We start from the raw sequence: 24,840 nt of genomic DNA, 5'->3' as shown, positions 1-24,840 counted from the left end.
TGATACTCACAGTTCCCTGTATAACTCAGCCTGCAGCCTTGTGCCTTTATATGGTCACAGAACAACCCCTCAGTGACTTCTAATATCCTTATCATTTACAGTAGGGGGTACATTATCCCTTATAATCCATGTGTGATACTCACAGTTCCCTGTAAAACTCAGCCTGCAGCCTTGTGCCTTTATATGGTCACAGAACAACCCCTCAGTGACTTCTAATATCCTTATCATTTACAGTAGGGGGTACATTATCCCTTATAATCCATGTGTGATACTCACAGTTCCCTGTAAAACTCAGCCTGCAACCTTGTGCCTTGACTTTAAATATCCTTACATTTCACAACAGGGGTAAATAATTCCCTGTATCTACATTCTCTGTTGAGGTTACCAGGCTACACGCGCAACAAGAAAGCATTGAAAGTTAAATTTGTACAGAAGAAAAGTTATTTTAACGCTAAGTTCCCATTACATTATGTATGTTAATATGCATTTGAAAGGAAGTAAATTAACAAATAAAACAGAATGAGACGGAGGCCTGTTTTGAACGAGAGCTCGTGCAGCAAGAAATAATCACCGCTTTCTACATGTTTTATGGATAGATCAGGGGCAAAGCTTCCCGCTTGTGATTGCAATAACAGCTGAATATAAACATATCCACACGCACTTCATTGTGAGGCTCCTTTCGTTAACAGCACATTACTTAGAAAGGAATTGGAACCTTTCTGATGGGACGGCTTTAACTATATACTTAATAAATCTCCATGTTCCATTTTAAGATAAAAATAAACCCAAGAAAACAAACAGAACGTTCCCCGTAGTGACTCGGCTCTTTTATTCACTCTCACGCAGGACGGATGGAATTAAGGCCACTACAGGAACGACAAGCTCTGTCATTTCATAGCCAGCAAAGTAATTTGTCACTACATGAACACTTTCACATCTGAATGGGAAGTCTACAACAAAATAAATGCTACCTGGAATTAGATATTAGCCGAGGAAGAAATGGCCCTCCTTTTGTGAAGGAACAAACAGAGAAAATTCAACAAACGTCTCGACTGGATTCAGATGAGCGAGGACCCCTGATCTGTAATAGTGTTAGTGACAAAAGATTTTGCTCCATTATACAGGTATGGGATCTGTTATCCAGAAAACTCCACATTACGGAAAGGCTTTCTCCCATAAACTCCATTTTATCCAAATATTTTAAAATAATTTCCTTTTTCTGTGTAATAATAAAACAGTAACTTGTACTTGATCCCAACTAAGATATAATTAATCCTTATTGGAAGCAAAACCAGCCTGTTGGGTTTATTTAAAGGGATCCTGTCATCGGAAAACATGTTTTTTTCAAAATGCATCAGTTAATAGTGCTACTCCAGCAGAATTCTGCACTGAAATCATTTCTCAAAAGAGCAAACAGATTTTATAATATTCAATTTTGAAATCTGACATGGGGCTAGACATATTGTCAATTTCCCAGCTGCCCCCAGTCATGTGACTTGTGCCTGCACTTTAGGAGAGAAATGCTTTCTGGCAGGCTGCTGTTTTTCCTTCTCAATGTAACTGAATGTGTCTTAGATCTACCAGTGTATGAAAATTCTCACCACCGCACTCCTGTATATTCACTCCTCTGCTTCCAGTGGTGCTGGGTCTCCGTGGACCCGGCAAGGTCCCTTATAGAAGAATATAGAAAAATACGGATCCGCACACACTTTATCTTCAAACCCCCCGAAACGTTGATCTTAGTGGTGGCACAATAAACTTGGGTTAACCCCCATCTGCTTGAAGATAAAGTGTGTGCGGATCCGTATTTTTCTATATTCTTCTTAGATCTACCAGGCAGCTGTTATCTTGTGTCAGGGAGCTGCTATCTGGTTACCTTCCCATTGTTCTTTTGTTTGGCTGCTGGGGGGAAAGGGAGGGGGTTGATATCACTCCAACTTGCAGTACAGCAGTAAAGAGTGATTGAAGTTTATTAGAGCACAAGTCACATGACTTGGGGCAGCTGGGAAATTGACAATATGTCTAGCCCCGTGTCAGATTTCAAAACGGAATATAAAAAAATCTGTTTGCTCTTTTGAGAAATGGATTTCAGTGCAGGATTCTGCTGGAGCAGCACTATTAACTGATTCATTTTGAATTTTTTTTTTTCCCATGACAGTATCCCTTTAATGTTTACATGATTTTTTAGTAGACTTAGGGGGTTATTTACTAAACTCTGAATGCAAAAATCACGATAAAGTTTTGATTTTTTTTATATATAAAATTGAACTTTTAAAAAATCACAAATTTTTCGATATTTATTAAATCCCGAGGATGGAAAAGTCAGAATCAGAAAATTCGGCATCTCAGACCTGTCGAGGTTGCATATAAGTCAATGGGAAAAGTCCCAATGATTTTTTGATGTGCGCTGGGTTTCGTGCAATACCCCAAAGTTTTCCGAGTTTTTGGGGCAAAAAAACATAAGAAATCGGAGTTTTCGGGTGAAAAAGCCGCATACATAGTGAAAATTTGATTTTTTTTTTCCGCAAAGCAAATTTTTATGAAAATGTAATAATAAATAAGCGTAACAAACCCGAGTGGATTTGATCGGAGTTTGCAGCAGAAAATGTTGACATAAAATCAGACTTTGATAAATAACCCCCTTAATGTATTATGATCCAAACTATAGAAAGATCCGTTATCCAGAAACCCCCAGGTCCTGAGCATTCTGGATAACAGGTCCCATACCGGTACAATAATTAGATGCAGTTCTTCTTTGTATGGGATAGACTGTAGTCAGCTTCGCAGACCCAGATCTGTTGCAATATTTGTTGATGGTTCAGTGAATGAGAATATCCTTGAAACAAATTAAAAATATAAATGAGAAAAATTTGAGTTTTATTATTATCAAAGGTTAGATTTTAGTGGTTTTAAAGGTTTTTTTTAAACCACGCCTTAACTGATTTTCTCTAAAACCACGAATGTCATGACATTTATTTAAAAGATCCAAATTAAATAAGTACGCACGGAAAATAACGCAATGCACTAAAAAATACAAATACCTCGAAAAACGAAACCCTTAACCCTAACCCTAAAAATCTGAGTTTTCGGCCAATTCCTAGCGAATAAAAAATCCGAAAACCTCTAAGGGGCCGATTCACTAACTTCGAGTGAAGGATTCGAAGGTAAAAAACTTCGAATTTCGAAGTTTTTTTTGGGCTACTTCGACCTTCAACTACGACTTCGAATTGAAGGATTTGTAGTAAAAATCGTTCGACCATTCGATAGACGAAGTACTGTCTCTTTAAAAAAACTTCGACCCCCTAGTTCGCCATCTAAAAGCTACCGAACTCAATGTTAGCCTATGGGGAAGGTCCCCCATAGGCTTGGCTAACTTTTTTTGATCGAAGGATATTCCTTCGATCGTTGGATTAAAATCCTTCGAATCGTTCGAGTCGAAGGATTTTATTGTTCGATCGAAGGATTTTATCGTTCGATCGAAGGAATTATCCTTCGATCGAACTATCTGCGCTAAATCCTTCGACTTCGATATTCGAAGTCGAAGGATTTTAATTCCTAGTCGAATATCGAGGGTTAATTAACCCTCGATATTCGACCCTTAGTGAATCGGCCCCTAAATGTCCGAATTGAGTTTAAAATGTCCAATAGGATCAGCGCAATTTACTTCTATAGAACCTCGACAACTTTTACCTGCCGAAGTTTTGTATTAGAGGTTTTCATGGTTTTTACACTTCATAAGTCTAGAGTTTTTAGAACTTTAAAAATAAATTAATAAATAAAATAGGAAAACCAGCATTTTTACAGATTTGTGGAAAAAAATCTAAAACCACTTCAAATTTTATTACCTCTTGTATTTTTCATGTGGATAAATCTAAAGCCATATGTTATATCCTACTGCAGGACCGGACTGACAATCTCTGGATTTTGGTAAATGCCATAGGGGCTGCTTTAAGATGAAAGTCAATATTTAGTGGGCTGATGGGGGGGGGCTCTGTGTACTTGAAATGCCAGGGCATGTTTTGAATCCCAGTCCAGGTCTGTCCTACTGTAATTTTTTATTAACTGGATAATATTTATGAACAGGTATGAGATCCGTTATCCGGAAACCCATTATCCAGAAAGCTCTGAATTATGGAATGGCTGACTCCCATAGACTCCATTTTATCCAAATAATCAAAATTTTTAAAAATGTCCTTTTTCTATGTAATAATAAAACAGTAGCTTGTACTTGATCCCAACTAAGATATAATTAATCCTTATTGGAAGCAGAATCTGCTTATTCGGTTTATTAATTTACGTGATTTTCGAGTAGACTTAAAGAATGAAGATCCAAATTACAGAAAGATCCGTTATCTGGAAAACCCCAGGTCCCGAGCATTCTGGATAACAGGTCCCATACCTGTACTGCCTTTTAGAAACAATTCTTTGCATAATTTCTAGGAGACAGGAGGCAAATGCTGCATATAAAACATTAACGGAGGCAGTAATAAAACTTGGCATAGAGTTCATTTACTGTAACATTGAAATTAAGAGGAATGACTATTATTATGCAAACTAATCAGATCAAAATCATAAGAAAAAACGAAGATAAATAGGCTTTGCTCTGTACTCACAAACATGAAAAGGATAACACAGCCAATCCCCTTGTGCCTAACATGAAAGTGAAGGCCAATTCAAAGGTAAACTGTACATTTGCATTTGAGAACAGAAGAAACTGTAAGATTTTGCTAATATTTATATACTTATTGGAGTTTACAGAAGTAGCTCTTTGTTTCTTGTATTTTAACAGGGTAGATGGTTCCGTTTGGCCCCTTGTGTCATTATTTAAAGCTGACCATACATGCCCAGATTCTGTCAGCCATTTTGGCCAATGTTGGCCATCCTACCTAACTTTCTGGACATGCATGCCAGGTCAGAGGTTTATTTCAAGTCAAGATACTGCCAGAACTGAGATAATGTCTCTTATTTGAAGACTTAGGGGCAGATTTACTAAAGAGCGAACTGTCTAACGCTATTGACTTTTCGCCTGCGTTGCCACCCACAGGGACATCGCCAATTCACTAACAGGAGCAGGCGCCAATCCGCTAGGGAACGGGACCACTGCTAGCGGTCATTCGCACTCTATCGCCAGGGACTTTTTGCTCTAGTGAACAGACATTACTCTGCAAATTCACTAAAATACGAATTTTAATGAATGTTATCTCTTTCGCTAGAGTTGCCTTCACCACCTCAGACCAGGCAAAGTGCTAAAAAGAAGCTACATCTTCCTCAATCTTCTGTCACTTACATCATATCCTGTGAGCCGAAACCCCATTAAAGTTCAAAAAACGCTGGCGACTTTTCCTTTTTTTAAGCTGCAAAAGTCCTAACTTACTTTTTTGGGTAACTGGTTTTCCACAGACATTTTATTACTTATGGAACATTAAGGGGCCGATTCACTAAGGGTCGAATATCGAGGGTTAATTAACCCTCAATATTCGACTAGGAATTAAAATCCTTTGACTTCGAATCGAAGTCGAAGGATTTAGAGCACATAGTTCGATCGAACGATCGAAGGATAATTCCTTCGATCGAACGATAAAATCCTTCGAATCGAACGATTCGAAGGATTTTAATCCAACGATCGAAGGAATATCCTTCGATCAAAAAAAGCTAGGCAAGCCTATGGGGACCTTCCCCATAGGCTAACATTGACTTCGGTAGCTTTTAGATGGCAAACTAGGGGGTCGAAGTTTTTTTTAAAGAGACAGTACTTCGACTATCGAATGGTCGAATAGTCGAATGATTTTTAGTTCGAATCGTTCGATTCGAAGTCGTAGTCGAAGGTCGAAGTAGCCCATTCGATGGTTGAAGTAGCCAAAAAAAACATCGAAGTTTTTTACCTTCGAATCCTTCACTCGAAGTTAGTGAATCGGCCCCTAATTCTACAGTGGGCTCATGTGTAGGGCATTATATTATCTCTCTTGTCTTTATTAAGGTTCCCTGGACATTTGTAATACAAACTGGTAACTTAAACTATTTGCAGCAACATTCATAATAAAGACATCCATAAAAATTAAAATTTCCTGCCCTATGCAAATTGACCTGAGTGCAAGCTCACTAATGAAGTTTCACTAGGCACAAATGAATGCTGGCGCATCTTCGCTATGAAATGCTCGCACTGCCGAAGTAACACTAGAGAAAAGTGTTCGACGCTCAGGACGAAATTTTGCATTTCAGTGCATTAGCATATCCGTAGCGTATTTGCACCTTTATTTGCAAATTCGTTCATTAGTGATTCTCCCCCCTGGTACACATTTGAAGACACCAAACTTACTGGAATTTATAGGAGAAACTCTTTGTTTCTTCATGTATGTTTACAGGGTAGATTGTGCTGCTTATGGCTCTTTGTTACCCCATGTGTCAATATTTAATGTCTAGATTTGGCCAGTGTTTACTATACTACCCAACCATCTGGACATGTATTCCAGGTCTGAGGTTCATTTCAAGTCACCTTTCTACTAGAACTGAGATGATCTCTCCTATTTGAAGACTACACATGTCAATGGTTGCATGGTCCATCAGCAGATGAGTAAGTGAGGTGGAAACACAGCTTCTCTGGGTCTCCTCAAGTTTTATCATGAAGAGAACAATGGAACTCATATTTCTATGATCACTTGTATGGTATCCATTGTATCCATCTGAGTGACAGACAAGTACTATGAGGGACTGGCCAGTGTAAGGCCACCTTTACTTTGACAATTGATGACTAGTCTACCAGTTAATGTTCCTCCTCTGATTCATTCAAGAACCCTGTGGCAGATCATACTGTATATAAATAAAGAAATATTCTACACATTATTTTAAACACGTTCTATGATTTGTCTTAAGCCTCATCAGCTTCATTGTCTGACAAAGGAAAACAAAGGCATTTGATTATGCAGTACATTCATTTGCATGTCTGAAGCTTTATGGATCTTTGCAGATTAAATTAATTTGGGATGCACTCTATGTGGAAGAATTAGCCTATTGTCTGGAAATGTTGCTGGATTTTAAATGAACTCAACTCTGTGCAGATAAGCTACACACCAGATAATGGATCTATTTTTTGAAACATGAAAATAAATACCTCTGACTCTGGAGAAAGTGATATGTTTATGGCAGACCAGGGGGGTGTTCATGGCTCCCTAACTAGGCTATTGCATAGTAATCATTGTCAAGAACATCTCATGTAGTCTACTGCACCACATGATGTACATTAGAAGCCCACTAGTGCCAATATCAAAGGTTACTGATATGGATGAGTTGTAAATTCTGGACCTGCTAAATTGTTGTGTGCATATATTGTAAGCAATATTTTGCATAATTTGCTTACTACGGGATATCTCCCAGTCACACAGAAAGGCAGTCCCTTTGCTTCTGCATTGTTGCAGGACCATCACACCTCCTTTTTTGAATTGCATGCATTGCGCCTAGTGATGCAGGAGAACCTAGAGCTTCAACCACCTTGACAATGGAGGTAGCTCCAGCAACCTTTTCAACTGACTTCAAACTTGAGCTTACACAATGAGGTACAACGTCTTTTTGACTCAGCAATAATGACATCTAAACCCTGAAGATTTTCAAAGCAACTGTGTCATGGCTGAAATTTCCACTAGCCATGAGAATGCTGGGATTTGTTATTAAGTAGGTTATCCAATGGCTATGTCATGATATATCAAGAAACATTCAGATGCCCAGAGATACCAGAGATAAAGGAAAGGCAGCCAGGTTCCTGTATTATTAGGTCTTTGGGAGTCATTTACAAATGGCCCAGGTGTACAGTTAGGTCCATAAATACTGTATTTGGACAGACAACTTTTTTTTTCTAATTTTGGTTCTGTACATTACCACAATGAATTTTAAATGAAACAACTCAAATGCAGTTGAACTGCAGGCTCTCAGCTTTAATTCAGTGGGTTGAACAAAAAAAATGTGAAGAACTAAAGCCTTTTTTATAACACAATCACTTCATTTCAGGGGCTCAAAACTAATTGGGCAAATTAAAAAAACTGAAAATAAAATGTTCATTTCTAATACTTGATTGAAAACCCTTTGCTGGCAATGACAGCCTGAAGTCTTGAACTCATGGACATCACCAGATTCTGGGTTTCCTGCAGTTTAATGCTCCGCCAGGCCTTTACTGCAGCGGCTTTCACTTGCTGTTTGTGGCCTTTCTGTCCCAAGTTTAGTCTTCAACAAGTGAAATGCAGCACAATTGGGTTCAGATCAGGTGACTGACTTGGTTATTCAAAAATATTCCACTTCTTTGCTTCAATAAACTCCTGGGTTGCTTTGGCTGTATGTTTTGGGTCATTATGAAACGCCTCCCAATCAATGTGACTGTATTTAGCTGGATTTGAGCAGACAGTGTCTCTGAACAGCTCACAATTCATTCGGCTGCTTCTGTCCTGTGTCACATGATGGATAAACACTAGTGTCCCGGAAGCATGTGATGACGTCCATGTCTTTTTGCGTTGCTGAGTTCACCAGTGATTTCTTTCTTTCTCAGGATGTACCAAACTGTAGATTTTGCCACTCCTAATTTTGTATCAATTTCTCAGATGTTTTTTTCTGGTTTTGCAGCTTAAGGATGGCTTGTTTCACCTGCATGGAGAGCTCCTTTGACCACATGTTGTCTGTTCACAGCAAAATCTTTCACATACAAGCACCCCCCCCCAAATAAACTCCAGGGCTTTTATCTGCTTCATTGATAATGACATGACAAAGGAATTGCCCACACCTGCCCATGAAATAGCCTTTGAGTCAATTGTCCAATTGCTATTGAGCCCCTGAAATCAAGTTCCTCACATTTTTATACAATCTTTTTGTTCAACCCACTGAATTAAAGCTGAGAGTCTGCAGTTCAACTGCATCTGAGATGTTTCATTGAAAATTCATTGTGGTAACGTCAGAACCAAAATAAGAAAAACAAGTTGTCTGTCCAAAGATTTATGGGCCTAACAGCAAGTGCAAAAAATTTCATCCAGGGTTTCCTGCAGGTCCTACTTTTACAGTTGAGTGTAATAAGTTCCCTCATAAGACATTAGTTGCACAAATTTGCAAGATATTTTCTTGTGAAAGAGGAGAAATCACATAGGAAATAATAATACTTTTCATCTTAATAACAGCGGAAACTTTATGGAGGGGTAATTTCTCCTCCATCCTTAAATTGCCTTTGGATACATATACCCCCTAAAACACTAATGGGGGAACATAATAAAAGCCATATGTACAAATCAAATCATTTTTCATCTGAGCAAACAATATTTCTTTTGAATGTATATAATATAGATTATACCAACTGCATCAGTGGCATTCATTTAGTGTACATAATAAAACTTTTAACGATTTTTGCGATTTTTGGTCTAGCAATCGCTCTATGACCAGTTAGTAAGTTACAATTTGCTAAGCTTTAAATGGCTAATGAAGAAAAATTACTTTTTAAAGATGGAAATTGTTGTTCTTATTTAAGAATTCTATTCCGGTTATGACTTGTAATATATCCCCCCCATAAGATTTTGTTTTTATAAGCTCAAAAGCACTGAAGCGTAATTTCCGATTTGCTTCACTCCTGAAATTTCACTAACATTTTCCTTAAGAAAAACCTTTTAATAGCTATTTAAAATAAATTGGACTCTTGGTTTCCTCCTGATCAAATAAACAGTATTAGAATATTCTAAAGTGTTAAAGTGCCTGTTAACCACTCTTAATATAAATATCTTGCCAAATTCTCTGTTATATCTGCCTTAATTTTAACCTAGAAAAATACAGAAGAGAAGAATGTCTAGCCTAGAACCCAATATCTTTTTAAATATGAATTTATATGTCATTCTTTCTTCCTCTTCTTTTTCTGTCTTCATTCTTTGTTTTCTGGGAGCCATTAAATTATGAATAAGGAGAGTGTCAGTTGGCGAATTATTGTGATTGACCGTAACTAATATCTTAATGCTCACGGTTTTTGCCCATAAGACATTTATTGCATTCTGCCTAAATCTCAGAATTGCTCTGGGTGTAGATTAATTTCCCCAAAGCCCCTGAATTCTTTAAAATGACGAATAATCATAAAAAATGTATCTGGTGTTCCAGAGGAAAAAAAATGTGGTCAGGTTGGTTTATCTGCAAGTCTTAACCCTTTCTTCCCCTTCCTCGCCTTGTTTTCTAGCATATACTAGTTAATCTTTATAAAAAATAATGGACTGTGGTCAGATCAAGATCTCATTATATAATATATTTTGTCTGAAAGACTTTTATTTCTGCTTGGCGTAATTTGGAAGTTTCATCACCTTTTTAAGTGGCTACAAATTGGGAACTCGCACTAAACATCTTAATATTATCAGTTCCAATCTCTTGGTTTCTACTTCAGTTTAGAAATTGGGGAGGAACTCTTGCTAATTTTATGTATGATGCTCATCTGTAATGGTTAGGATGCCCAGAGACAATTCACCCTCTTGGAGTAAATAAAATGATAAAAATATAATGCAGTGTTGTCCTGCACTGGTAAAACTGCTATAAAAACTATTGTTTATATAAATAAGCTGCTGTGTAGCAATGGGGGCAGCCATTCAAAAGAGAAAAGGCTCAGGTTACACAGCAGATAAACTCTGTAGAATATAATGGTGTTATCTGTTATCCACTATTTAACCTGAGATGCACTGGACATGATTATTTGTAGGTGTATTTTTAAACCTGACACACAATTAGCTCCAGGGAAAATGTCTGGTGTGGCAGCAACGGGATAAATATAGTTGATCCACACACTCGTTTTTTTTACCATATACTGCAGTGGTGGTGCAGGCTTTCTGATTACCTGGCCTGGTCTCATTAATACTGAACAATATATGGTGTTGCAGCAAGCAAGGCTGTGTTCTTTTTTGGCTTAGTAAAAGCTGTATAAATGGGTCCGTGGAGTGGATGGAGGAGAGCAGGGTGGGCTCTCCATTCTGTATTCCATTTGGTGTTTTACAGATGCTTGATTAGGCTGCATGTGAGCCGCAAATAAAAGAGTTTAGGGATTACACTTCAGGGCTTTCCAGGCACCTCCTTGTGTTGGTGTGGTGCTGCCAGAAGGTGAGCTGGTATCCCTGGAGGGGAGTGTCAGGCTCTACTGGCATTCGAGCCGGTTTCTAGCTTGATGTCTTAACCACTGGGCCAGATGAGCAGCTTTCAGGTTGCTCACTATATTTAGCCTGACCTTTGCAGCCCCAGCCCAGCAGCAGCCTGATTGGTTGCAGTCAGCCAATCAGGACTGTCTCTGCCCATATTTAAGGCCAGCCCTCCAAACACTCCTTGCCGCAGCATTATATGGCCTTCCTAGTACTGCGGCAGCACCCCTAGCTAGGTTGTTCCAGATCTTACCCTTTTCCCTTGATTCTACCGTGCCCTGATCTGCCTTGTCCTTCCCTGCCTTGTCTTGCCTTGCTTTACCCTGCCTTGTTTTTCCTTGCCTTGACCTGACCTTGCCCTGCCTGTTCCTGCTTCCTGTTCTGCCTTGTACCTAACCTGTCTTATATCCAGTCATCTCGCTATCCAGTCCTCTCGCTAGCCAACCCTCTCCTGCTTTCCAGCCCTTCTGCTCCCATCCTCTCCTACTTTCCAGTCTTTCTGCTCCAGTTCTCCTGCTATCCAGTCCCCAGTCTGATCTGATCTACATCCACACCGTCATGTACTATCCTTCCCAATCTATGCCCGCACCTTCCTGTCTCATCCTGTTTTACACCTGCTTCTTCTCGCTTCTACCCAGTCTGCTCCTGAATTGACTCCTTGCCCCCTTCACCCGTTCCAGTCTGAGTCATCACCCTAGGCACATACAGCTCCTGCCTCAAAAACTCACCCTTCCCTCATCAACCTCCATAGCATCCAATACCTAATCCTTGACAGGGAGAATCAGTGAGAAGCCCAGAATGTTCCAGCGTGTGGATGCCACCCAGGATGGTAAGAGCCCCACAGAGGGGGAATTTCTTGAAAATGTTTTGTTGAAATAATATTGGACTATTTTTCTCTGACCTTTATGTTAGGAAGACTTTGGCCAAAATAAACCAGTGATTTGCCCGAAGATGTGGAATCCCTGTCTCTGTGCTCCAGATCCTACATTTAGCTGCCTACCATAGCTAATTCCTCCAAAACATGTGTGTACAGCAGTCAGCTTGTCACAATATATAAAAGGAGGGGAGAGGAGGATATTTTTGTCTATGTTCTTCCTCATGGAGCATATTGTATATGGAGCCTTGTGTAGAGTACAGACCTATCAGTACAGGGACCTTAAAGGAGAAGGAAAGCTAGTCATAGGAAACATCATATATGTTAACCAATAATCCCCAAATGAACCGCTATTTATTTTTTCTAATTTGCAAGCTTACTTAATATGTTTCTTGTTGAACCACTTGTGGTTGTCTATAGTTTGCAGTTGCCATCTTTAGCCTAAACTTCTGTCTTCCAAGCGCTTATGGATAATGCGCATGAGCAAGCATTTTTCTTACTGATACAACATACCTTGTATGTGTGCTGGAAAAAAACTGTAAAATAAAATCAGAGAAGGTTGTGCATTGAATTGCGCAAAAGATAACCCTGGGAAGTAGACTGTTACAGGTATTCAGGCACAGGTACTTAGTTCTTTAAATAAAGTGGCAGCCAAACTGAGGATTACAGTTCAGCACTGGTGGGATGCCTTTCTTTGTATAATATGCCTGACATATAGAAATAAAGTTGAACTTAGACTTTCCTTCTCCTTTAAGTCTGAAAGAATTTGGGTAGAGATTTTTCCCCATTGGGTACTCTACAGGTCCGATGATAAGCTTATTAGTAAGAGTGGCAATAGCAAATGGCTTTGTCTAGGACTGAAAAACATGGACTTGATATCTCACTGCCCCATTTTGTTTTCACTAATGGACACACTTCTTACTACAGGAGCCAATGAGGTTGAGATACAGATTCTTCTCATGTCCATTGGAAGCATGGCATTAAAGAAATGTCACATGACTGTAAGACATTCTAAGGCAATTCTTCATTGTCATTTCTCTTATCCATCATTCATAACCTTACATTGTAAGACTGCTGCACTTTGATGGAATTCATTGGCCTCCTAACCACAGAAGAAAAGGCTTATGGTTAAGGGAAAGGAGACTGTGTTCTTTTTTTCTTAAGTTCCAGGGTTTTGAAGGCACAAAATATAAGAGGCAACATTGCTAAACAATGCAGCAGACAATGACAGACGGACGTCAGTGGCCAAGGCTTGTAAGAGATCAAAGTCAAGGAGATATTATTTTGGAAAGGCACTCATTGTTATGTGCCAGTCTCTGCGCCACCAGATAAACAAACCATTCATCATTTGCACCAAGAAGGTATCAGGAATGTTAAACATGATAACTAGTCCTAATTAAACACTGACTAATTAGCATAGTGACAAAATTTATCTTAGACCTGGAACCGAAGATGAATTACACTTTTTTTTTTTTATTTGAAATGCTAATTTAAGGATTTTGCATTTGGAGGGGAACAGCTGTGTTTTATTTTCCATGGAATTCAAAGAGTAATTAAATCCCCCTTCCATGTAGAACTTTTAATTGTTTTTACACATGCTTTGGCTTGGCAGAACAGAGAATGCAAAAAAAAAAAAAATCTAATCAAGGTTTGAGGACGGTGAGCTCAGAATGCCATACATCAGCGATCAGCATTTTAAATGTAAATGATCAGGAAATCACACTCCGAAGGCATTAAGTCACCTGGATCTCAATTAAGCTAAGTTGGAGATATATACATGTGTGTATATATTTTGCTTTTTGGAAATGACATAGTATTTATAAAAATGATAGATAGGGGGATTTGTGCTGCTCTCTGGAGGTCAGGGCCCTATATTGAAAAAAACTCTTGCATGCAGAATGTTCTGTAATTACATTGTGTGATTATTTCAGCTCATTTTTGACAAGCTGACTTAGGGGATCAAGCAAATAGGTGTTACATTGATTAGAAAACAGATTTACATTGCAGCCAATGCTTAAAAAAAAGCCTTTTCCTAGATTCTAGTTGGGGCCACATTTCTATTTCATGGACCCTAGGTCCAGTCGCCCAATTGCCCCCTATCCCCTCGGTCACACTTCACCCCTATCTCTGGCCTCTACCTTCTTTCTATTATAAGTGGTACACACCTTTAGGAGCAGATATCTTTATGGGTCCTGAGCTCTGTATCCTCCATGTCATGTCTTGCTCCTCCCATGTCTCATCCTTGCTTAACCTCCACCTGCTTCCCATCCAATACTACTGGACCCGCTGGGAATTACGGGCCCAGATAGGATTTTTGGAAATTTGCCACTGCATGCAGTGCATCAATGATGTGGCCCACCAGCCACCAGAGAATATGATCGGCATACCACCCTAGGCTTGGACCTTTGTGCCCTTCCCACAAATCTGGCTTGTAGTAGCTATGAAGGCATTTGAATTAACTTTTAGCATGATAACTTTACGATGAAGATTTTCCAAGATAATTAGAAATTGGTTTCTACCATCCAAGACATCCAACAACCATAAGGGGACTCAATATGAGGATGGATATTCTATTTTTATTTGTTACTACTTGACTATCTGTTGTTGCCCCTCTCTTATTCTCTCATTATTCTTCTACTCTGACATTCTACACACTGCATGGTTACTAGGGTCAATTGGATCAAACAAGGAACTCATTTCCAAACGCGAGTGTTGCAGAATAAAACGAAACCAGCTGCAAATAAATGTTGCTTAGTTGGACCCATTTGCCCATTATGGCTTATTATGGCTTCCTCCGTGCGAAAGGATCCATCGAGGAACATATTTTCAGCCACTCTTTGTGCTTTTTCATTTTACATGCCTCTCATCCAGTAGCACTGCTGTTTTTTTTTTACGAACAGTAACATCCATCTTTTAGGGAGCAAAGTCTGGGCCTGTAATTCGACATTAACATTGCATAAGGTGTTTTGTCAGAGCAAATCAAATGTTTAACCAAGCTGCAGATTATTGACGCATTAATGGATAGTTTGGGACTTTAAATATAATTTCCTATGAATCTATACTCTCATAAATGCTTGTGTTACAGAATATTTTACACAATTTACTGTTCCTTAAAGGAGAAGGAAAGGTTTAAATGAAGTAAGCCTTATCAGAAAGGTCTATATAAATACACCAGTAAACCCTCAAAGTAATGCTGCTCTGAGTCCTCTATCAAAAGAAACACCACATTTCTGTCCTTCTATTGTGTACTCATGGGCTTCTGTATCAGACTTCCTGTTTTCAGCTTAAACCTCCAGGGCTAGGGCGTGAGCATGCTCAGTTTGCTCCTTTTGCCCACCCCCCGAACCCAGAGCTATAACTGAGCAGGGAGAGACTCAGGCAGGATGTGATGTCACACCAAGCTAATATGGCAGCTGCTATCCTAAACAAACAGAGAGCTTCTACAGCTTTTTACTCAGGTATGGCAAAACATTCTACAGAATAAATATAGCATTCTAGCTTGTACTTTTGTGGCTAATCTATTGGCAATAAAATGCCTATGTGGCTTTCTTTCTCCTTTAAACTACTGAAAGAAGTACATTTTTGACTTTCATAGACATTCAATTTCTCATTAATTGACTATATATCTATATATATATATATATATATATATATATATATATATATATATATATACAGTATATTATGTATTTATATCTTATCTGATACAATAGGTAGAACTGAGCTATAAAGGGACCACAAGGACACTCTCTTTTTTATTATTATTACTAGATTATTCTATCATACTGAAAAGAACTTTAAAGCGCAAGGCAATAAAGACACATTTAACGACTGCAGAAAGTTTCATCCAACACCTGGTTCTTCTAATGATATATATAAAGCAAACAACACAGTGTTCTTTGTGCTTCATCACTGTACGTCTGACAGCTCCCAGGCCTGTGTGAGTCATATTTTATATGTTCAATTACAAAAGCACAGCACTCTAGTATTAATAGAGAGAACAGCATGGAGGAAAGTTATTCGAGAAATATGTATCAATCAATAAATAGATTCTGTACGGTGTGAAAGCTTATTTTGATTTCACCTTAGCGTTAAGTTAGTTTCAGAAGAGAAAAGTGGAAAGAAATGTTACAAGGTAATGCAAAGTGTGAAAGCTTCTTAAACCATCACTAAGGGGGTTATTTATTAAGGTTCCTAGATTCTAGTTGGGGCCACGAAAATTCAAGGGTTTTTTTCTTGTCAAAAATCACATTTTCGGGTTAAAAAAACTATAATTTTTCTAAATGTTTTATACCCGGACGTCGGAAATAGCTTGAATCCAAAAATTCACAATCTAAAACCTGTCAAAGTCATATAGAAGTCAATAGCAGAGGTCTTGTGAACCATTTGAAGATGTTAAAAGCCTTCATGATGTTCAAGTTTTGTTCAGAGGGTTTTGCCTGAAAACTTGAACAATTTAACCGAGTTTTTTTTTCATTAATTTGAATTTTCGGGTTGTTAACCCTGAACTTGCTGAGTCAAGTTTTTTGTATTTGAGTTTTTTTTAAATTAGAAACCATTCCAGCTGTGAGTTCATTAGAGTTAGTTTGAGGTATAAAAAACTCTAAAATTTGACCTTTGACGAATAACCCCCTTAGACTACCTTGAGGTTATGTTTGGGATTTTAACAAATATGGAAACCTCTTGTTTGTACTGATGCCCATCACAGGAGAGGGTTTGCACCTAGGGTTTCTATGGTGCTTAAGTAGACCATTGTCAAGACCGCCGGGAGCGCGAGGAGTCGCGTCCGCTCCCGGCGGCGAAGATTCCAAGATGGCGGCGCCCAGGCAACCCACGTGGGTTCCGACGCCGGCGCCGTGACGTCAGCGCGGCGCGACGGTCGCAGGCGCGCTGACGCTGGCGCAAGGGCGCCAAATTCAAACATAAAAGGACGCCTGAGGCGCCAAGATGGCGCCCGAAAATAGGATTCTGTTCCCTGAGAGTTTCCTGGGTTCCCTTGCTGTTTTCCCTGCTTATATCTGCCTGATTCCTTGTTGTGACCCCTTGCCTGGACCTGGACTTCGCTGATACTCTGCCTGCCATTGACCCCCTGCCTGACCCTGGACTTTGTTTGTATTCCACCTGTCTTTTGACCTGTGCTTGGACTTTGATTATTCTCTTGTCTTACCCCTGGATACCACGACCCTGATCCCTCCTGAGGGGCTTCCTCCTAGATCCGGACTACTCCCCAGAGGGGGCTCCCGGCTCCCTGACATTATTTTCGGGCCATGGATCCTTCTGAGGAAGCCACACCTCATGTCGGACGAGCGCTCCGCGGACTGGCATCCCGCATGGAGGACTACGAAAACCAGCAGGTTCGCATTGGGCAAGCACTCGATGTCCTGCTAGCTCAAGTGCCTTCTACGCCCTCCGCTGCTCCACTTACTGGAGATCCCCCCATGGCGGCAGCCTCTACGAACGCAAGCTACCCGACAGGTGAGCCTCGCATTCCACCTCCCCCTCGCTTCAGTGGGGACCCACAAGCCTGCAGGGGATTTGCCACACAATGCCAAATTCAATTTGAGTTCCAACCCACACAGTTTCCAAGTGAGCGTTCCAAGGTGGGTTATGTGATGTCTCGATTGGAAGGCAAGCCACTGGAGTGGGCAACGTCTCTTTGGGAGAAGAATTCCCCGGTGACTTATGATGTTAAAGACTTTCTCCAAGCTTTTCGCACAGTCTTTGATGCTCCAGGTCGGGTTACGAACGCCCCTGCCCGTCTCTTGCAGCTCCGGCAGGGAAGCCGCAGTGTCTATGAGTACGCTATAGACTTCCGAACACTGATGGCGGAGACTTCCTGGTGTGATGACGCTTACAAGGCCGTATACTACCAAGGCCTATCCATCCGCATCAAAGATGATCTCGTCTCCAGAGAGACTCCTGACACCCTGGAAGGACTGATTGCTCTATCTATTAAGGTGGACATTCGTCTCAGAGAACACCAGGTGGAGAGAGAGCGCAGCAGACGATTTTCTCCCATGTTGGCCCCTCGCTTTCAAAGGCCGATTCTACAAGCACCCACTGTCCCTGTGACTCATGTGTCCACGTCTCCCCTGGAGGAACCTATGCAAGTAGGAAAGGCTCGCCTCTCCGAGCAGGAAAGACTCCGAAGACGTATGGCAGGTCTCTGTTTGTACTGTGGGGGGCATTCCCATTTTGCCAACGCCTGTCCTGCCAAAGCCAAGAGTTTTGTACCCCGAGGTATGTCTCAGGTTTCTCATGTAGGGGGCATCACTCGAAGGCCTCAGGAGAAGTATCAAGAAAATTCACGCAGACTTCTCCTTCCTTTGCAGATTCACCTGGCAAGTAAGTCTGTCTTCGAAAGGGCCTTCCTTGACTCCGGAGCAGATGGCAATTTCATGGACGCCTTCTTTGCCGAACGCATGAAGATTCCCCTGCTTCCATTGTCTTCACCCCTGCGAATTACCGCCATAGATGACAAACCCCTGGAGTTTGAATTCGTCACAATGTGCACGGCGGAACTATCTGTACAAGTTGGGGCGCTGCATCAAGAAAAACTTTCTTTCTTCATCATTCCCTGCCCTTCTACTCCAGTAATATTGGGTCTTCCGTGGTTACGTCTGCACAACCCCACCATAGACTGGTCCACTGGGCAGATCTCTCGTTGGAGTTTATTTTGCCTGCAACATTGCCTTCCGCCAAGACCCCTTGAGAAGGTGAATGTCTCCACTGCGGAACTAAAGACTTTGCCCTCCACTTACAAGGGATTTTCCGATGTGTTTTGTAAAAAGTCTGCAGAGTTCCTTCCCCCACATCGCTCCTACGACTGTCCGGTTGAACTCCTGCCAGGAGCTATGCCCCCCAGAGGGCGCACCTACCCTCTCTCTCCTGCAGAGACTACCGCTATGAAGGAGTACATCCAAGAAAATCTCCAGCGGGGGTTTATCCGCCCTTCTACCTCTCCTGCAGGGGCTGGGTTCTTCTTCGTGGAGAAGAAGGACGGAGGCCTTCGGCCTTGTATAGACTATCGGGGTCTGAATAAGATCACCGTGAAAAACAGATACCCTCTGCCCCTGATTGCCGAGCTCTTTGACCAGCTGAAAGGGGCAAAGATTTTCTCCAAGTTGGATCTCCGGGGGGCCTACAACCTCATTCGCATCCGGGAGGGTGACGAATGGAAGACGGCATTCAACACTCGGGATGGGCACTATGAATATCTCGTTATGCCCTTCGGCCTATGCAATGCCCCTGCCGTCTTCCAGGAGTTTGTTAATGATGTGTTCCGAGATCTCCTAGGAAGGTTCGTAGTCGTATACTTGGACGACATCCTGATCTTTTCCAAGGATCTTGAAAGTCATCGCTCCCAGGTGAAGGAGGTACTCTCTCGTTTGAGGAAGAACTCTCTCTTCGCCAAGTTGGAGAAGTGTGTCTTCGAGGTATCCAAGATCCCCTTCCTAGGATACATTATCTCTCCAGAGGGATTTGAGATGGACCCCGTGAAAGTGTCGGCCATCCAGGAGTGGCCTCTCCCACTGAGTACCAAGGCAATCCAGAGATTCATCGGATTTGCCAATTATTATCGACAGTTCATCCGGGGGTTCTCTTCCCGTATTGCACCTATCCTGGCCCTCATCCGGAAAGGGGGTAAACCCAGCCTGTGGCCTCCATCTGCCATAGAAGCCTTTCAGTCCTTGAAAGAGGCCTTCACGTCCGCTCCTGTTCTCCGACATCCCAATCCTGCACTACCCTTCTGCATCGAAGTTGATGCTTCTGAAGTCGGAGCCGGAGCTATCCTGTCTCAGAGACACTCCACTGATGGAAAATTGCACCCCTGTGCGTTTTTCTCCAAGAAGTTCTCATCCGCAGAGCAGAACTATGATGTCGGAAATCGAGAACTCTTAGCGGTCAAGCTTGCCCTTGAAGAATGGCGTCACCTCCTGGAGGGCTCTGAAATTCCTGTCCAGATTTTCACAGATCACAAGAATCTGGAGTTTATACAGTCCCTCAAGAGGCTAAATCCCAGACAAGCCAGGTGGGCCCTTTTCTTTTCCCGATTTAACTTTGTTTTAACTTATCGCCCAGGTTCCAAGAATCTGAAGGCCGATGCCTTGTCTCGTAGCTTCACTCCGGTGGACCGTGACCCTGAGAGGCAGGAACCAATCATTCCACCAGTCAAGATCATTGCCTCTCTGTATCCCCAATTTGCCGACCAGATTCTGGCTGGGCAGTCTTTGGCTCCTCAAGATACTCCGATTGGCATGGCCTTCGTCCCTCCAGAACTTCGCCTGGCCATCCTGCAACAAACCCACTGCTCCAGGCAAGCTGGACATCCTGGTCCGGCCAAGACCCTTGAACTCTTGAGGCGCCTAGTCTGGTGGCCTGATATCCGCAAGGATGTAAAGGACTTTGTGGCTGCTTGTAATGTCTGTGCCACTTCTAAGCCTAGCCATTCCCGCCCCAGCGGGTTGTTACAGCCTTTGCCGGTTCCCTCTCGTCCGTGGACGCACCTCTCTATGGACTTTATTGTCGAACTTCCTCCCTCCGGTGGGAATACTGTGATCTGGGTTGTCATTGACCGCTTCAGCAAAATGGCCCATTTCATCCCTTTGAAGAAGTTACCCTCTGCGGTGGAATTATCCCAACTCTTTATTAAGTACATCTTCCGCCTGCATGGTTTCCCGGTGGAGATCGTCTCCGACAGAGGCACCCAGTTTACCGCCAAGTTCTGACGTTCTCTATGTAAAGACTTGGGAATAACACTTAAATTTTCGTCTGCCTACCACCCGCAGACGAATGGGGCAGCTGAACGTGTGAACCAAGCCTTAGAACAGTTCCTGAGGAACCACGTGTCTCTTTGCCAGGACGATTGGTCTGACCTCCTCCCGTGGGCGGAGTTTGCTCATAATAATGCATGTCATTCCTCCACAGGAAGGTCTCCATTTATGGTGGTGTATGGACAGCACCCTCAAGCCTTTCCTCAGGACTTCGTGTTGTCGGACGTCCCGGCTGCAGATGATCTGGCAGCCCATATGCTTGCTATTTGGGCTGCAACCAAGTCTAATCTGGAGAAGTGTGCTCTAGTCCACAAGACTTTCGCGGATCGCCGTAGAAGGCCCTCTCCTCCCTACAAGGTGGGTGATAGTGTCTGGCTCTCTTCCAGGAATATTCGCTTGAAGGTGCCATCTCCCAAGTTGGGTCCGAAGTTCCTGGGTCCGTTCCCCATCTTGGAGATAATTAACCCTGTAGCCATCAGACTTCAACTCCCACCAGAGATGAGAATCCCCAACGTGTTCCACGTCTCCCTGGTGAATACCACCATCTCTAACCGTTTCTCTGATGTCCAATCTCCTCCTCCTGCCGTCTCTGTGGAGGGTCAACAAGAATTCGAGGTGGAGAGAATCCTTGATTCCAGAATCTCCAGAGGGTCCCTTCAGTACCTCATCCATTGGAAGGGTTTTGGCCCCGAAGAATGCTCTTGGGAGGGACACCGTGATGTGCATGCTCCTCGTTTGGTAAGAGACTTCCACTCCAAGTTTCCCCAGAAACCAAGTCCCGGTGGTCCTGAGGCCCCCCGTGAGGGGGGGGTACTGTCAAGACCGCCGGGAGCGCGAGGAGTCGCGTCCGCTCCCGGCGGCGAAGATTCCAAGATGGCGGCGCCCAGGCAACCCACGTGGGTTCCGACGCCGGCGCCGTGACGTCAGCGCGGCGCGACGGTCGCAGGCGCGCTGACGCTGGCGCAAGGGCGCCAAATTCAAACATATAAGGACGCCTGAGGCGCCAAGATGGCGCCCGAAAATAGGATTCTGTTCCCTGAGAGTTTCCTGGGTTCCCTTGCTGTTTTCCCTGCTTATATCTGCCTGATTCCTTGTTGTGACCCCTTGCCTGGACCTGGACTTCGCTGATACTCTGCCTGCCATTGACCCCCGCCTGACCCTGGACTTTGTTTGTATTCCACCTGTCTTTTGACCTGTGCTTGGACTTTGATTATTCTCTTGTCTTACCCCTGGATACCACGACCCTGATCCCTCCTGAGGGGCTTCCTCCTAGATCCGGACTACTCCCCAGAGGGGGCTCCCGGCTCCCTGACAACCATTGACCCTTGAGCTGTTACCAGCAATGATGTATTAGAACCTTTTAGAGACCCTATTGTTTTTACTGAAATGGCAGTGTGGATCTAAGAACCTAGGAGAACCCAGAATTGAAATCACAAGAGTTGCATCAGATTAGGAAGGAGTTCAGGGAATACAACATACAAGACTACAATCCAGTAGTCTCCAGTAAGAACTTCAGCAGTCTCCAGTAAAAGTGAGTACCAGACACTGATACTGCAAACAAAATCTGTTTGTTAAAAAAAAACCCTACCCCACATAGACCTTCTCCTCCCTGCCTAGCTGCTACCCTGGGCAAATGCCCCTAACTTTTTACTTACCCCTCATTGCAGATTCAGGGATCAGAGTTCACGGCAGCAATCTTCTGGGTCTTTGTGTCTTCTTCTGGCGCTTCGCCAATTTCCATCAATTCCGGCAAATGCGCAGTTGTTGTGAACCGGGAAATTGTTCCAACTTTGCATGCGCTGCCACGCCGGTCTCGTTGTCAGATTACCAAAGACCCGGAAGATGGATGCCGGGAACTCCAATCCCTGAACCTGCACAGGTAAGTAAAAAGTTAGGGGCATTTACCCAGGGTAGCAGCTAGGCTGGGGAAGAGGGGGTTCTATGTGGGGTAGGGTTTTTTTTATTAAGGGGTTGGTTTCTCCTTTAAGCTGCATAGCAACGGATCATTTCAAACCGCCACAGCCAATGTGTATGAGTGGCAATCTGTTTGAAAACTGGGTCCAGACATTTTCACTATATCCAGTGGGTAACTAGATATTACTAGGTCCCACAGCACATTATTTTTTAGGCCCCCAAAATGTCTAGAAGTGGACCTGTCTTACCAATATTTATTGAAATTGTGTATGAACTGAGGCCTCATGGGGCCCATTTAACTCTTGGGCCCCCCTGCAGCCGCATGGTCTGACTATATCTTACAGCAGCAGGGCTGAAGCAAAAGCCAGAACCCACAAAGATTGCACTGTTACTGCCCAGTATTAAGGATGGGGCATTGGAGGTGTATAACACCATGGGGATTGCACAGACACAAGCTGCAGAAAGATCCCTTGACTCTGTGATGCAAGCATTTCAAGCTTATTTTCAGCCCAAAAGAAATGTTGAAAGACACCAGTTTTGAACCCACACTTTTGTAGAAAATCATGGCATAGACAAATTTGTTACTGAACTAAAACTAAAAGCAGCTAACTGTGAATTCAAAGATCAGAAGGAGTGATTGAGAGACAAAATAGTGTTAAGTATTACAAATACTCATTAAAAGGAGAAGTTGAAATGTAGAGAGAAATGTAGAGCTAAAGAAATGTTATCAGCTCAAACAACTGCAATGGCAAGTGCCACTATTGACAGCAGTGTTCAGAGACACAACAAGCCCCTAAGTAAAGTAAAGGTAGTTCCTTTGCAAATCCACAGCCTAGATCAAACACTCAGACTTCTATGAATGCATTTAACAAACAATAGCTTAAAAGACTATGGCTGTATGGTGGTGGTGCTCTTATCCAGAAACCTTGCTGCTTGACTTGGTTCCCTTATTCCATATAGTAAAGAAGTAGGATGGCACACACTGTTGCAATTGTGCTAAAACATTAGTGTTTTATTTGGATCTCAAACACAACGTTTCGGAGGTACAACCTCCTTTATCAAGTGTTCTCTACTTACTTACTATATGGTTCTATGAATGCATTTAACAGTCAGCATGTTGACTTGGAATAACTTTGTATAAACTCTATAAGGCTGGATCGCTCTGGTGCTAGAGCTTGGTGTCATGTTCAACTATCTTAATGGAGCAGATTTACTAAAGGGTGAAGTGGCTAACGCTAGTGACTTTTCACCAGAAGTCACAACCACAGGGACATCACCAATTCACTAACAGGCACTGACGTCAATGCGCTAGCGAAAAAGAACTTTGCTAGAGTTCATTTGCGCTCTATCGCCAGGTGGCTTTTCGCTCAGGCGAATGGTCGTTGCTCCACAAGTGCGGATTTTACTGAACGTTACCGTCACCACCTCAGACCAGGCGAACTGATAAAATAAAGCTACATCCTCCTCAATCTTATGTCTCTTACATCATATCCTGTCTGCTGAAAATGCATTAAAGTTGAAAAATCGCTGGCGACTTTTCCTTTTTTTATGCGGGATTGCCTGCAAAAGTACTAAATTTTTTGGGTTAACTTTTTTCCCCAGTCATTTGAGGGCCATGGAACATTCATTTTACAGTGGGCTCATGTCTAGGGCATTGGATGATCTCTTTTGTCTTTATTAAGATTCCTTGGACAATTGTAATGAAAAGTGGCCACATCAAGGGGCAGATGTATCAAGAGTCGAATATCGAGGGTTAATTAACCCTCGATATTCGACTGGCGAATTAAAATCCTTCGACTTAGAAAATCGAAGTCAAAGGATTTTGCGCATCCATCGATCGAAGGATTATCTGTCGATCAAAAAATTGTTAGCAAGCCTATGGGGACCTTCCTTTAGGTTTTAGGTGGCGAACTAGGGGGTCGAAGAAATTTTTAAAGAGACAGTACTTCGATTATCGAATAGTCAAATAGTCGAACGATTTTTAGTTCGAATTGTTCGATTCGAAGGTCGTAGTCAAAGGTCGAAGTAGCCAATTCGATGGTCGAAGTAGCCCAAAAAAACATTCTCTAATAAAGATGTCCATACAACTTTAATGTCCCAGCCCTATTCAAATTGACCTAAGTGGAAGATCACTAGTGCCTTTTCGCTAGGCATA

The sequence above is a fragment of the Xenopus laevis genome, chromosome 2L (assembly GCF_017654675.1).
Source record: "Xenopus laevis strain J_2021 chromosome 2L, Xenopus_laevis_v10.1, whole genome shotgun sequence".
NCBI classification, from domain to species: Eukaryota; Metazoa; Chordata; class Amphibia; order Anura; family Pipidae; genus Xenopus; species Xenopus laevis.
The sequence above is the reverse complement of the archived record's forward strand: the minus strand, read 5'-3'. Positions refer to the sequence as shown.